General features: G+C 35.2%; 1 pseudogene across 1 annotated transcript in view; it reads left to right on the forward strand.

Annotated features, from left to right (window-relative positions):
- LOC149837811 (uncharacterized) overlaps positions 1–13,599 on the forward strand; it is a 93,790-nt pseudogene that overhangs the window by 53,564 nt on the left and 26,627 nt on the right. The gene's annotated exons all lie outside the window — the stretch shown is intronic.

Consider the following 13,599-nt stretch of genomic DNA (forward strand, 5'->3'; position numbering starts at 1 on the left):
CATATATGGGGAAAAGGCTTATGGGGGATTGTGGATGGTTCCGATTCGGAACCTAAGCTATCTCTTACTAAAAAGGAGGGAGATAAAGACGTCCCTCTATCGGAAGAAGAGAAAATCACGGCTATTGCCTCATACGAGAAGAAATGGAAAGAATGGAGAATATCTCATGCGAAGATAATGTCATGGCTTATCAATAGCGTTGACATTAAAAAATGCTCAAGTCTTGCCAAATTTGATCATGCCGATAAGGCATGGGAATACCTTAAGAATATGTATTCCCTTAAAGATATTGCACACGTGTGCAACCTCCAAGAAAAAGTTCGAATGATGACACAAGGAGACAAAACTATTCGTGAATATTACAATGGGTTGTCCGAACTTTGGGAAGAACTTTCCCTTTTAGAACCAAAGTGGCATTGTGCCGAAGACATCGAGCTTCGTCAGAAACAACTCGATGTTGAACATTTTTACCAGTTTATCACTGGATTAAGGCCGGAATTTGAAACCACTAAATCGGCCCTACTTCACCGGGGAAAAATTCCTTCTATTGTTGAAACTATTGAAGAGTTAACAATGGAAGAAAATCGTCTCCGGAAAGGTTCTTTAAAAATTGAAGATGATTCCGTTTTAGCCGTGTCTAGACCAGGGAATCATGTTCGATCATATAGGCCTCCTCACTTTAACCGACAAAATGGTGACTATGATAAGAAGAAAGTTATTTGTCATCAATGTCATGAATCGGGACACTACAGGCCACAATGTCCCAAACTTAAAGAGCTGAGAGAAAAAAGAGCTGCAATTGCTGGATCAGAGCCTAAAGATCAGGATGCACCAGTTTCCCTGGCCCAACTAATGGAGATCCTTCAGCCTCTCATCAAAGGTGCCTCTTCCTCATCTGAAGCTTCAACCGGTGCAGCAGCCTCATCTTTTTCTGATTTAGGTAAAATTTCTTGGCTTCTTGACTCTGGTGCATCTTTTCATATGACCCCAAATAATCAAAGTCTATCCAAATGTGTTAAAAATAAAACAAGTGTGTCAAAGGTCTTTACTGCTGATGGGACTTCTCTTTAAATAGAAGGAATAGGAGATTTTGAAAAAATTTATAAAACAAAAAATTTTTTTATTCCAGAAATTAGACATGTTCCCAAATTAAATTTAAATCTTTTATCTGTATCTCAAATTTCTGATTATGGGTGTAATATTTCTTTTTCTTCTCATGGTTGTTGGGTACAGGATCGCCAGTCAGGCAAGCTGATTGGGGAAGGCCATAGAAAAGGAGGACTCTATTACATGGATTTTTTGGAAATGCCGAAGAAAGCTTTTTGTTATAATATTCAAAAAATAGAGTTGGAACTGTGGCATAAGAGACTTGGTCACCCACATATAGCCAAAATCCAACATTTTCCAAATCTAGGGAAATTTTGTAACTCTGAATCATTTGATTGTAAAGATTGTATTCTCGGCAAAATGAAAAGATTACCATTTCAGAACAGAACCTTTTTCTCTTCAAGACCACTTGAATTAATACACTCGGATGTTTGGGGTCCTGCACCAGTAATTTCTAAAAGAGGATTTGTTTACTATGTTATTTTTGTCGATGATTTCTCCCGACATACGTGGATGTACTTTCTCAAACATAAGTCTGAAGTATTTTCATACTTTCAAACTTTTCATAATATGGTTAAAAACAAATTTCAAAATGATATTACTATTTTTCGCACAGATTCAGGGGGAGAGTTTTTATCCACAGATTTTCAAAATTATCTTAAATTGCATGGCATCACACATCAAAGATCTTGTCCTTATACACCTCAACAAAATGGACTGGCAGAACGAAAACATCGCCATATTATAGAAACCACTAGAACTTTATTAATAGCAAATCAAGTCCCTAAAGACTTTTGGGCAGAAGCTGCCTTAACTGCCACCTATCTCATTAATAGGATGCCATCTTCTTCGTTACAAAATATCACTCCCATTGAAAAACTTATGAACATTTCTCCAGACTACTCTAGATTAAGAATATTTGGGTGCAAATGTTTCATATTTACTGACAAAAATGATAAACTTTCCCCTCGTGCGATTCCCTGTGCCTTTTTAGGATATGCTGAAAACCAGAAAGGTTATAGATGTTTTGACTTCAAAAATAATAAACTATATGTGTCTAGAAATGTTTCCTTTCTTGAAAAGGAGAGCTTCTTTGATTTTAGAAAATTAAAAGACGTCACTGAGTACTCCTTTTTGCTAGATCTAACATCAACATCTGATGAATATGACCTTGATTGTAACTTTGATGATGATCCAAGAATTATTGATCTTAATGTTGAAAATGAAGAAGTTCATAGAGATACTAGTATTCAATATTCCAGGCGACAAGAGTCTAATACTCCATGTGCACTTGAGAAATATTCTAACATTCCAACTAGACAATCATCCCGGATCTCGAGGCCTCCAGAAAAGTTTGTATCATACGAGTCTTTCTCACCCACATATAGGGCAGTTATTGCATTAATTCACTCATATGAAGAACCATCCACATATTTTCAAGCAAAAAATGATATCAAATGGATAGAAGCCATGAAAGTTGAATTAGATGCACTTGAAAAGGCTTCTACATGGAATATTCAAGATCTTCCTCCAGGGAAGAAAACTATAGGATGTCGATGGGTTTATAAAATTAAAACCAAGAGTGATGGTACTCTTGAAAGATATAAAGCCCGTTTAGTAGCCAAAGGTTATGCCCAAGAATATGGGATTGATTATGAAGAAACCTTTGCTCCGGTGGCTCGTATGACTACTGTCCGAACCTTAATTGCCTTAGCTTCTATCAAAAAATGGTCTATTTTTCAAATGGATGTCAAAAATGCTTTTTTAAATGGAAAGCTAGTTGAAGAAGTATATATGGAACCCCCTCCTGGTCTAAGTATTCCTAAGGGTAAAGTCCTTCGCTTAGAAAAAGCTCTTTATGGACTTAAACAAGCACCAAAAGCTTGGTATGATAGGTTTAGTCGTGTTATGATTGATATTGGTTTTCAATCCTGTTTAACTGACACTGCTTTGTTTATTAAGAATTCTGATGCAGGGATCATTGTGCTTCTTCTCTATGTGGATGATATGATCATCACCGGAAGCGATAAACAGGGAGTTGAAACAATCAAAACACTTCTTAAATCTCATTTTGAAATGACTGATTTGGGCTTGTTGAGATATTTTTTAGGCATTGAAGTTGCTTATTCTCCTAGAGGATATTTATTATCTCAGACTAAATTTGCTTTTGATATTGTTTTCAGGTCTGGTATTACTGATGATAAGAAAGTTGACACTCTAGAAGTTGTTAATGTTAAAATGAAGATTGATGATGGAGAACTTCTTGCAGACCCTACTCCTTACAGACAGCTTGTCGGGGCACTTTCCTATCTATCCATTACCAGACCAGATATAGCACATGCTGTTCATACAGCAAGTCAATTTCAACATGCTCCTACTTCTATTCATATGGGAGCAGTCATGCGTATTATCAGATACATCAAGTCCTCTCTTTCACGAGGACTTTTCTTATCTTCCTCCTCTTCTCTTGATTTAATTGCATATACTGATGCTGATTGGGGAGGTGATCCCAATAACAGACACTCAACCACTGGCTTTTGTGTCTTTTTAGGGGAATCATTAATCTCGTGGAGGTGTAAAAAGCAGCAGAAGGTATCTCTCTCATCCATCGAAGCTGAATACAGAGCCATGACAACCACGACCATGGAAGTAGTTTGGCTCCGACGACTGCTTGCTGACATGGGAGTTGAAGCAACAAAGGCTTCACAAATGTGTTGTGACAACAAAAGTGCGATCTACATTGCCAGTAACAGAACATTCCACGAACGCACCAAACACATCGAAATGGATTGTCACTACGTCAGAGAGGAATATCTACACGGGATAATTGATCTGCCATATGTCACTTCAGAATATCAGTTAGCAGACCTCTTTACAAAGCCTCTCGCTGCTCCCCGATTTCACTTTCTCTTAGACAAACTTTCGCTCATTGTACCGTAAGTTTGAGGGGGAGTGTTAAAATGTAAAACTGTACATATATGTATATATAATAATATTATATTATTATATATATATATAAATACATTTAATTTCTTTCTTTTCTGTATTTTTTTTCCTTTATTTTTATTTTTTGTCTTTATGTCATCTAGTTCAGTTTGAACTAGAATGACTGTTGCTAGTCAAGTCCTGTCCAGACTTGACTAGCAATAGAGCTGTTGGACTGACACAGTCCAACAGCTCTTAATAGAGCTGTTGGACTGACACATTCCAACAGCTCTAAATAGAGCTGTTGGACTGTGCCCAACAGCTCTATTGAGTCCTCTTTCAACTGTGTATATAAAGGGGTGCAGCCCCTCTTGTATTTTACTCCAATGCTTCTTAAGCAATTGGTTTTTCATATCAATAAAGAATACATTTTTATTTTTATTTTGTTTCCAGTTATACCCTTTTTAAGGGTTATGCTTTAGTGTCATTCTTGACACTTGCTCTTGTTAATCAAAGCTCGTGTTTCGAAGATCCCCATTTCATTTCACCCTCTAGAAGCTTTCTCTAAGTGGGTAGAGTTCTACTAAATGTAGAACTCTACTCCCTTATCTTCTAGTTTTTATTAAATTTTATTTATTTTTTGTTATTTTCTTTAATTAATATCCTAAAAGAATATTCCAGGGGGGTGATGCCTCCTTCTGGAAGATTCTCATGGGGTAGAGTTCTACTATCTCAGGTAGAATTCTACCTCTTCCTTACTCTATTTTAAAGTTGTTTTTCAAACTTTAAATTTACCTTAGTTTTAAAATTGCCATGAATGGATTTTGGATCCAGATTTGGATCTAAGATCTAAATCCATATTCAAATTCAAATGGATCCCAACTTGGACCAAATCCTAGTCAATATGGATCCTAAATTGAGTCTAGATCCATACTAACTTGGATCAAACGGAGCAGATCCAATCCGATCCAACCCAAAAAAGTTAAAAAATAGAGGTCGATCATTTTTGAAAAAACACATTTTTCGGTTCAACTGTAATCTGATTTCAGAAAAATAGATCTCCTACGAGATCTACGTTTCGAGGCGGATCTACCAGTGGTCTTACCTGAATTTCGCTTCTGAATTTTGCCTGAATTTAACCTGAATTTCGTTCAAATTTCTTTCAAATTTAAAGGTTAAAAACAAAAATTTTATCAAATTATAATTAACTCAATTTGTTCTTGTTGATTGGCTCTGGGCCACACTCAGACCTAGCTGACGTCACCTCTTATTTAATTATTTTTCCATGATTTTATCAATTAAATATCAATATATAATATCAAAATTATATTTTAGACTTTAAAAATTATGAGATATTACAACCTATGTCCTTGAGTTCCACGAGGGATGGTCTGGTCCTCTAGTGCTAGAGAATAAGAACAAAGAGAGACATAAGAGAGGGTCTAGGGACCAATAGAGAGGGAAAGAGAGAGATTGAGAGTGAGGGACAAATTTGAGAGAGAGGGCAATTCTTATCATTTCATTATCATGCTTCAAATGTAGAATCAAAAGTCCATTGCACTCAGGCCCAACTGAATCCAAAATTTGAAGACTTTGATCTGAATCTATTGCCCCAAGTACCTAATATTGACCCTAGTTTGGGTGACTTAGATCCAAGTCCATTGCACCTAATACTTGAAGATGATCTATTTGGTGATGCTCCAGATCCAGACTCCAAGCTCCGTCTAACTGTGGGATCCATCATCAGGATGCCACCTTATCATGGCATTGAAGGTACAAGTGTGACCCATAGGTGGAGCGCCTCTCTTGGTCTAAGCAATGAAGCCTGTGGGGCTCATATTGTTAAAATGTATCATTCAACCTTTGTAATCTTATATATATTATATATTATATATTATAAAGGATAATACATATTCATATATGGTATATATGCATATGTATTATCCTAATTATATATATAAAATATATATTTTTCTATTTATAGGCATAGGGGTAGTTTAGTCATTTCACATTTTTACGCATATTCCATCCATTTGGAATATGTTTGTAATTTTACTTTTATTTTTCCTTTTTTTATTTTTTCTTTTTTGTGGTTTGCACCACCTAGGGAGGCTCCCCAAAGAGTCGTTGGGGAGCCCCCAACGGTCACAAATATGACCGTTGGGGGCTCCCAACGACTCCTTTGGGAGCCCCCTATGTGGCTCCTCTCTTGTGTTATAAATAGGGGTCTCCCTCTTGTAATTCTTTCACTCCAAGAAGGAGCTTTTGCTCCATTTAATGGGTGTTACACCCTTATTTTCTTCAATGATATTAACTTATGCCTTATAGGCATTTTTGCCCCTTTGTGGGTTTATGTGTTAGCACATTGCTTGTGTTTTCCCTTTAGTGGGTATATTCGCATTTCATGTGTATGTGTATTGGTTCATTATTGAACCTAATATATTCAAAGCCGCTTCTTTACATGGTATCAAAGCAAGGTTACGATGGGGTTGTCTCTTGGTGCAACGGAAAGCGTGGTGCTCAAGAAATGGTGAAGTATTCATTGTTCCTCTCTTTTTTTAGAAGTTTTCGGTATGTATCTCTTTTCTTAACATATTATGCATTATGAAACTATTTTTCTTGCACATTTAGTGTTTTTGATAGTTGAATCATTTCCTTTCACATTTCGCGTGTTCGTATATTTTAAAATATCTACTTTTAAATTTGGTAAACTTGTTTATTGTTCAAATTTATAATTCTTGGTTATATATTTATCGATTCCTCATCACATATAATAGTAATTTATGTTTTGCAAAATTGTTTTTCAATTATGTGAGATTTATGATTTTTTCATAAGAATTTCGTGATTAACCTATAAATTAACTTTTTATATACGATTTCTTGCTAAATTAATGATCTTTGCTTAAAAACTCTTGTGTATGGTTTTTTGGTGCATTTTTTTTGTGATAACTTATATAATTCTTGTATAAGTTAATGATCTTTGCTATATTTTGATATAATTCTTGTATGAGAATTTCTCACATCTAAATCTTTGTAGTTTACTTTTTTATGAACACTAAGTAGTTCTTGTTAATGATAAATATTTATGAACTCCTAAAAGTCTCTCAATGGTTTTGGTTTATTTAAAGAATTTTGAAAAATATGCCATGGTGTATGTTGTTTGCTGATGATATTGTTTTGATTGATGAGTCTAGAGCCGGGGTTAATGCTATGTTAGAATTATAGAGATAGACATTGGAAGCAAGAGGTTTTAAGTTGAGTAAGAGTAAGACAGAATACATGGAATGTCGATTTAGTAAGCAACGAAATAGAGATGGGAGTGTAGTGAAGCTTGGTGAGCAAGAAATACCGGTGGATGATTCTTTCAAATATTTGGGATCTATCATTCAAAAGTATGGAGAAATTGATGAAAATGTAAATCATAGGATAAAGGTTGGGTGGATGAAATAGAAGAGTGCAACTGGAGTGTTGTGCGATCGTAGAATGCCATTGCGGTTGAAGGGAAAGTTTTATAGGACGACTATTAGGCCCGCTTTACTATATGGTACAGAATGTTGGGCTGCCAAGAGACATCATATTCAAAAAATGAGTGTAGCTGAGATGCGTATGCTGAGATGGATGTGTGGAAATACAATAAAAGATAAGATTCGGAACGAGGAGATACGTAAGAAGGTAGGCGTTGCACCCATTGAAAATAAGATGAGAGAGAATCGTTTACGGTGGTTTGGACATATTCGACGAAGGCCTAATGATGCTCCAGTTAGAAGTTTGGAGAAATGGGAAAATATATTAGTTAAAAGAGGTCGGGGTAGGCCTAGGAAGACATGGATGGAGGTGATAGGAAAGGATATGAATGCTTTGAACCTCACCGAGGACATGGCATTGGATAGAAATGAATGGAGGAGAAGGATTCATGTGGAAGACCCAAAATGATTTTCTTTGTTGGTTCATATCGCTGACCCCAATTGTTTTGGGATGAAGGCGTAGTTGTTGTTGTTGTAAAGAATTTTGAAAAATTATTTGTGATAAATATGTTGTATGAACCATTGTGTTCATTAGGAAAGATCTTTTAAAAATCTTCTCACACTATATAGAATTCATAGTGTATCTATTGCATCCTTTGGTATAAAAGATTCCATTAATTTTTTATTTTTCTTCTAATGATGCAACTTTATAAACATGTTTGTTTGTATTTTTCACATAAGGTTTCAAAACCTCTTGATTGTATCTCTAAGGATGCCTACATTGGCCATAATATGGTCTTCTTTGTCTTAAATTGCATTTATCAAGCATATAATTGCATAATTAAAGCTTGAGACTCAAGCATTTGTTCCTTTTTATGAAATACATGCATTATTGCATGTTTGTCTTTATTACGCTTTTTGCGTATTTTGTTCAAGTGATTGTGATAGTGTCTTCGTACACTTCTTTTATAAACTATTTATGCTTGTATGTGTATTGTCTATTCATAGACATTTTCACATGGTACTCTCTTTTCAATAAAGAGATGTTTTTATTGCCTTCTTTAGGGCTTGTTTTGTTTTTATCCCTTAATGGACTTGTAAGATTGTTTCTTTTATCATTATAAATGCTTCCGCAATATCTTGGTACGTTTTGTCCTAAATTTACACATTTAAGATTATTGCCATTTTACATCTTGGTATACATATAATTGCAAATTATAAAGGCTTGATTTGTTTCTTGGATTATTCAAATTCCTTTCTTACACATGACATAACTTAAATATTTCATGTTGTGTTTATTAAGTCTTTTTATAATGATCATGATTGAACATAATTTCGTATATATGTAACATTATTGTTATATGGCATATTGTTGTGATTAATTATGTTGGACCTTTGAGTCGACCCTCTTTGTAAAATCACATATTTGGAAAATGTTTTCCCTAAGAGTTCTTTGCCCTTTTATGACATTTATCTTCTATCCATCACAAGGTATATGATGCATCAATCCTTTTTTATGGCCTTATTGTTATATTAGAGATAATTGTTAAGGTGAGTTATGGGCACCTTGTGTTATGTCATTTTAGATTGTCCACTTGCCATATTATAGATGGTGGTTGAGGTGAGTTATGGGCACCTTGGGACTCTAGAATGATTTGGTATATGATCTCTAATTATGAGTGTGTCACTCGTTTGATTTTGGCCATTGATCTTATGGATGCTCTTATTTATATATGTGATGGAAATATAGTGTTTGAAACCTTAAATGTTTTAAGGTATATTAAAATCAAGGTTTTAGGGATTATTGCCCAACCTTTTATTGTTTATGAAACTTATGTGTGCATTTGCACATTTGTGATTTCGTGCTTTTGTGCACAAGCGTTTCATGTGTTATTGGTGTGCGTATGTTCACACATTTATTTTCTAAAATATTGTTCTATCGGTTTTAGTATCTTGTTAAAGATACTTTTACATAGTTTATTCTAAAATATGGGTATTCTTTTTTGAAAAATATTGTTCTATTGATTCAAAGTTTTATTTATATGTTTGTCATTACAAGTTTTATTACCTCAAAAGTCTTCTCCTTTTATACCTCTTATCTAAGTGTCATCATATGTAGACAAGAATTTTATTACACCTTTGTGTGTTGGTAGCCCTTTGTTGGCTTTCTTCTCTTGGTCTAGTAGCTGAACACGCTTGTCTTGAGTGTTATTATATGTAGACAAGGCACGTTGATTCACACCATGGTGTGTGATTTTAGTCCATGTTGGCATTTGTGTCCTTGTTCTAGTCGCTGCAATGTATGCCCATGGTTGGCTTCTTTCACTCATTTCAAGTGCCATTTTATGTAGACAAAAGATGTATTGTGTTTTAGCCTATGGTTGGCTTGATACTCTTGTTCTAGTAGCTGAACATACTTGTTTTTTAGTGTCTTTTTACGTAGACAAGCGATGCTTTTGGTCCATGTTGGCGTGTATTATCTTGTTCTTGTTGTTGATACACTCATTTCAAGTATTATTACATGTAGACAAGAGGTATTTTTACACACCTTTGTGTGTGTCATTTGGCCTTTAATGGCATTATATTTATATTCTTGATCTAGTAGCTTATACACTTGATTTATGGGTTTTGGAGGACTAATGAGGTAGTTGCTTGTAGTGGATGAACTATTGTTAAAAGTTATGAAATTTCATTCATATTTTGCTTTCCTTTAGATGCACTTGAAAAGGCTTCTACATGGAATATTCAAGATCTTCCTCCAGGGAAGAAAACTATAGGATGTCGATGGGTTTATAAAATTAAAACCAAGAGTGATGGTACTCTTGAAAGATATAAAGCCCGTTTAGTAGCCAAAGGTTATGCCCAAGAATATGGGATTGATTATGAAGAAACCTTTGCTCCGGTGGCTCGTATGACTACTGTCCGAACCTTAATTGCCTTAGCTTCTATCAAAAAATGGTCTATTTTTCAAATGGATGTCAAAAATGTTTTTTTAAATGGAAAGCTAGTTGAAGAAGTATATATGGAACCCCCTCCTGGTCTAAGTATTCCTAAGGGTAAAGTCCTTCGCTTAGAAAAAGCTCTTTATGGACTTAAACAAGCACCAAAAGCTTGGTATGATAGGTTTAATCGTGTTATGATTGATATTGGTTTTCAATCCTGTTTAACTAACACTGCTTTGTTTATTAAGAATTCTGATGCAGGGATCATTGTGCTTCTTCTCTATGTGGATGATATGATCATCACCGGAAGCGATAAACAGGGAGTTGAAACAATCAAAACACTTCTTAAATCTCATTTTGAAATGACTGATTTGGGCTTGTTGAGATATTTTTTAGGCATTGAAGTTGCTTATTCTCCTAGAGGATATTTATTATCTCAGACTAAATTTGCTTTTGATATTGTTTTCAGGTCTGGTATTACTGATGATAAGAAAGTTGACACTCCAGAAGTTGTTAATGTTAAAATGAAGATTGATGATGGAGAACTTCTTGCAGACCCTACTCCTTACAGACAGCTTGTCGGGGCACTTTCCTATCTATCCATTACCAGACCAGATATAGCACATGCTGTTCATACAGCAAGTCAATTTCAACATGCTCCTACTTCTGTTCATATGGGAGCAGTCATGCGTATTATCAGATACATCAAGTCCTCTCTTTCACGAGGACTTTTCTTATCTTCCTCCTCTTCTCTTGATTTAATTGCATATACTGATGCTGATTGGGGAGGTGATCCCAATAACAGACACTCAACCACTGGCTTTTGTGTCTTTTTAGGGGAATCATTAATCTCGTGGAGGTGTAAAAAGCAGCAGAAGGTATCTCTCTCATCCACCGAAGCTGAATACAGAGCCATGGCAACCACGACCATGGAAGTAGTTTGGCTCCGACGACTGCTTGCTGACATGGGAGTTGAAGCAACAAAGGCTTCACAAATGTGTTGTGACAACAAAAGTACGATCTACATTGCCAGTAACAGAACATTCCACGAACGCACCAAACACATCGAAATGGATTGTCACTACGTCAGAGAGGAATATCTACACGGGATAATTGATCTGCCATATGTCACTTCAGAATATCAGTTAGCAGACCTCTTTACAAAGCCTCTCGCTGCTCCCCGATTTCACTTTCTCTTAGACAAACTTTCGCTCATTGTACCGTAAGTTTGAGGGGGAGTGTTAAAATGTAAAACTGTACATATATGTATATATAATAATATTATATTATTATATATATATATAAATACATTTAATTTCTTTCTTTTCTGTATTTTTTTTCCTTTATTTTTATTTTTTGTCTTTATGTCATCTAGTTCAGTTTGAACTAGAATGACTGTTGCTAGTCAAGTCCTGTCCAGACTTGACTAGCAATAGAGCTGTTGGACTGACACAGTCCAACAGCTCTTAATAGAGCTGTTGGACTGACACATTCCAACAGCTCTAAATAGAGCTGTTGGACTGTGCCCAACAGCTCTATTGAGTCCTCTTTCAACTGTGTATATAAAGGGGTGCAGCCCCTCTTGTATTTTACTCCAATGCTTCTTAAGCAATTGGTTTTTCATATCAATAAAGAATACATTTTTATTTTTATTTTGTTTCCAGTTATACCCTTTTTAAGGGTTATGCTTTAGTGTCATTCTTGACACTTGCTCTTGTTAATCAAAGCTCGTGTTTCGAAGATCCCCATTTCATTTCACCCTCTAGAAGCTTTCTCTAAGTGGGTAGAGTTCTACTAAATGTAGAACTCTACTCCCTTATCTTCTAGTTTTTATTAAATTTTATTTATTTTTTGTTATTTTCTTTAATTAATATCCTAAAAGAATATTCCAGGGGGGTGATGCCTCCTTCTGGAAGATTCTCATGGGGTAGAGTTCTACTATCTCAGGTAGAATTCTACCTCTTCCTTACTCTATTTTAAAGTTGTTTTTCAAACTTTAAATTTACCTTAGTTTTAAAATTGCCATGAATGGATTTTGGATCCAGATTTGGATCTAAGATCTAAATCCATATTCAAATTCAAATGGATCCCAACTTGGACCAAATCCTAGTCAATATGGATCCTAAATTGAGTCTAGATCCATACTAACTTGGATCAAACGGAGCAGATCCAATCCGATCCAACCCAAAAAAGTTAAAAAATAGAGGTCGATCATTTTTGAAAAAACACATTTTTCGGTTCAACTGTAATCTGATTTCAGAAAAATAGATCTCCTACGAGATCTACGTTTCGAGGCGGATCTACCAGTGGTCTTACCTGAATTTCGCTTCTGAATTTTGCCTGAATTTAACCTGAATTTCGTTCAAATTTCTTTCAAATTTAAAGGTTAAAAACAAAAATTTTATCAAATTATAATTAACTCAATTTGTTCTTGTTGATTGGCTCTGGGCCACACTCAGACCTAGCTGACGTCACCTCTTATTTAATTATTTTTCCATGATTTTATCAATTAAATATCAATATATAATATCAAAATTATATTTTAGACTTTAAAAATTATGAGATATTACAACCTATGTCCTTGAGTTCCACGAGGGATGGTCTGGTCCTCTAGTGCTAGAGAATAAGAACAAAGAGAGACATAAGAGAGGGTCTAGGGACCAATAGAGAGGGAAAGAGAGAGATTGAGAGTGAGGGACAAATTTGAGAGAGAGGGCAATTCTTATCATTTCATTATCATGCTTCAAATGTAGAATCAAAAGTCCATTGCACTCAGGCCCAACTGAATCCAAAATTTGAAGACTTTGATCTGAATCTATTGCCCCAAGTACCTAATATTGACCCTAGTTTGGGTGACTTAGATCCAAGTCCATTGCACCTAATACTTGAAGATGATCTATTTGGTGATGCTCCAGATCCAGACTCCAAGCTCCGTCTAACTGTGGGATCCATCATCAGGATGCCACCTTATCATGGCATTGAAGGTACAAGTGTGACCCATAGGTGGAGCGCCTCTCTTGGTCTAAGCAATGAAGCCTGTGGGGCTCATATTGTTAAAATGTATCATTCAACCTTTGTAATCTTATATATATTATATATTATATATTATAAAGGATAATACATATTCATATATGGTATATATGCATATGTATTATCCTAAT

Source organism: Nuphar pumila, chromosome 5, assembly GCF_984573655.1.
Source record: "Nuphar pumila chromosome 5, dmNupPumi1.hap1.1, whole genome shotgun sequence".
In the NCBI taxonomy this organism is placed as follows: Eukaryota; Viridiplantae; Streptophyta; class Magnoliopsida; order Nymphaeales; family Nymphaeaceae; genus Nuphar; species Nuphar pumila.